This window comes from Carya illinoinensis, chromosome 4 (genome assembly GCF_018687715.1).
Source record: "Carya illinoinensis cultivar Pawnee chromosome 4, C.illinoinensisPawnee_v1, whole genome shotgun sequence".
In the NCBI taxonomy this organism is placed as follows: domain Eukaryota; kingdom Viridiplantae; phylum Streptophyta; class Magnoliopsida; order Fagales; family Juglandaceae; genus Carya; species Carya illinoinensis.
The window spans coordinates 28,138,258-28,141,348 of NC_056755.1; the positions used below are offsets into that span (position 1 = coordinate 28,138,258).

Sequence of the window (3,091 nt, forward strand, 5' to 3'; positions counted from 1 at the left end):
TAGAGACGCCTTGGGTCGGTTTGCTTGTAAACCTGTGTTAGAGTCAGAGTTTAATTTTTCTGATCATTTGTTTGATAATTCTTCTAATTCTGAGAAAATGAGTGAACACGAAGATCAACCCACTAGGACCCTTCAGGATTACCTCCACCCTACACGCATAGCCACACCATCATGCATCATGTTTCCAGCTAATATTCGCCAATTGGATTTTAAAACAGGGATGATACAGTTACTCCCTACTTTTCATGGCTTGGAAAATGAAAATCCATATGTGCACATTAGGGAGTTTGAGAAAGTAGTTGCGACTTTTCATAGTCAAAATGCAACTGATGACATTGTGAGACTTAAGTTCTTTCCTTTCTCTTTGAAAGATAGAGCTAAGAGTTGGCTATACTCATTGAGACCACGATCTATTGGGTCATGGAATGAGATGACTCAGGTCTTCTTTAATAAATACTTTCCCCAACATAAGACCAATGCTTTAAAAAGGCAAATCTCCACCTTTGTACAAAAGGATAGTGAGACTTTGTATCAGTCTTGGGAGAGATTTAAGGAGCTATTGAGTATGTGTCCTCACCATGGGCATGAGAATTGGTGCTTAGTGAGCTATTTTTATGAGGGACTTACACCTAGAGAGCGTCAATTTGTGGAGATGATGTGTAATGGTGAGTTCTTATAGAAAGATCCTGATGAGGCCATAGAATACCTCAATGAGCTTGCTGAAAAAGCTCACACTTGGACTGGACCTCGTGCTGCTGAGAGCACAAATAGGTCACGACCTGCAGGAAACCTAAATGGTGGTGGAATTTACCATCTCAGGGAAGAAGATAACCTAAAAGCTAAGGTTGAGATGCTCACTAGAGAGCTAGAGGCGTTGAAGACTAAGGACTTAAAGCCAACACACGTGGCTAATCATGCAGAGTCTTTTGGACCATATTTTGTGTGTGGTGGGGTAGATCACCTTGCCCAAGAGTGTCCCACATTGGCTGAGATGAGAGGAATGTATGAGGAACAATGTAATGCCTTAGGTATGTACATGAAGCCTGTTGCACCTTTCTCTGATACCTACAATCCTGGGTGGCGTAATCACCCCAATTTTAGCTGGAAGTCTGAAAACCAGCCGCCTGCACAACCCCCTAGATCATATCCTGCACCATATCATGCACCTTCATCTTCTAGGAGTCCTTTAAAAGACACTTTGCTTGCTTTTATTGAGGCACAGAGTAAAACTAATCAAAAGTTTGAATCTTTGATTATGCAGGTTGTTGAAGAAAACAAAGAGATAAAGAGTCATATATCCAAGATAATAAGCTCCTTGAGTGTGAATGAGCGTGGCAAGTTTCCTTCTCAAGCTCAATCCGCACCCCAAGGTCAGCATGTGGCACAAAAAAATTTAAAAGAATTCAATGCCATTATGATAAGATGTGGTAAGTCCTTACACATTCCAACAACTGATAAGCAAGAGGATGTTGAAGAGGAACAAAGCAATGATAGCACCGAGTTCCCCAAGGATGCCGAGGTAATCAAGAGTCCAGTTAAGGTACCATTTCCTCAAGCTTTAAAATCTGATATGCGAACTTTGGATCCTAGTAATGAAATCTTAGAGAACCTCAGGCAGGTAAAGATTAACCTTCCTCTTTTGTATGTTATTAAACAAGTTCCCACTTATGCAAAAGTTCTTAAAGATTTGTGTACAGTTAAGAGGAAGCACCATGTTAAGAAGACAACATTTCTGACAGAGCAAGTTAGTGCTCTAATTGAGCAGCGAATTCCTCCTAAGTACAAGGATCCTGGTTGTCCAACCATTGCATGTAATATTGGAAATCATGAGTTTGGGCAAGCCTTGCTAGATCTAGGAGCTAGTGTTAATTTGATGCCTTATTCCATTTATTTGCAGCTTGGTTTGGGTGAAATTAAGCCTACTTCTGTCGTGCTTCAGTTGGCTGATCGTTCAGTTAAGAAATCTAGAGGAATAGTTGAGGATGTTTTGATCCAAATTGACAAGTTTTATTATCCTGTTGATTTCTTAATTTTGGACACTCAATCAGTTGTTGAGTCTAACTCTAAAGTTCCTCTCATATTAGGTAGACCTTTCCTTGCTACGGCTAATGCACTTATAAATTGCAGGAATGGGTTGATGAAGTTATCTTTTGGAAACATGACCATGGAGGTCAACATTTTCCATATTGAGAAGCAGCCAACAGATGACGAGTGCCACCAAACGTATATGATTGATGCACTCATAGACAAGGGAGTTCACACAACTCGTTGAATATTCCCTGGTGAATTCTGAGTTTAATACATCTATTAGTGATTCATCTAATGTTATTGATATTTGTGTTGTTTTTTATGAAACTCAGGATTATGGTACACAGGTTTGGCAACAGAAATTTGAGGAGTTGCCTAAGAAATGTGGAAAACAGATTCCTGTAAGTATGAAAGCACCAAGAGTTAAATTGAAATCTTCGCCTAAGTCTAAAGTCTATAAGGTTAAAATGAAAGCGTTTAATGATAAAAATATTCTTAGGAAGAGGTTTAAACCTAATGACCGAATATGCTTATATGATTTTGGATCTCACAAGCACAAAGGAAAACTTCGGTTTAGGTGGACTGACCCATTTCTAGTGAAAAATGTTTTTGTAAATGGGGTGGTAGAAATAGAAGATCCTAAGGATGGTCGGATCTTTAAAGTAAATGGTCAACGCCTTAAAATATTAATTGATAGGCAAGTTCCAGAAGTGGAAGACATTCCACTTGTGGATCCAGTCTATCAACCTTGACCACACCACCAAGGTATGTGTTTCTTTATTTATTTTGTTTTGCTTTGTTTTGTTTTTATTTTTTCTTATTTTCTTTCTTTTCCTTTTTGTTTGCTGTTGTTTTCTTTGTTTTTGATTGCAGGATAGTTTCATTTCGTCATTTCAGATTACCATCTTTGGTGTTTAGGGAGCTAACCACGTCACTCATCAGGTGTATTCTACCATTTTCAGTTACTCCCCATTCAATTTTGATTCTTAAACATTGAGGACAATGTTTCATTTAAGTTGGGGGGTGGTGGTGCAAATTCAGTTTTTAAAATGCTTGTTGGAAC

At 38.7% G+C, this 3,091-nt stretch overlaps 1 non-coding gene across 1 annotated transcript; it reads right to left on the reverse strand.

Annotated features, from left to right (window-relative positions):
- Positions 1-477: 477 nt before the first annotated feature.
- On the reverse strand, positions 478-585 carry LOC122308593. Its single transcript, XR_006242113.1, has one exon. It is a non-coding gene; the product is annotated as a small nucleolar RNA R71 (small nucleolar RNA).
- Between the last annotated feature and the right edge of the window lie 2,506 nt (positions 586-3,091).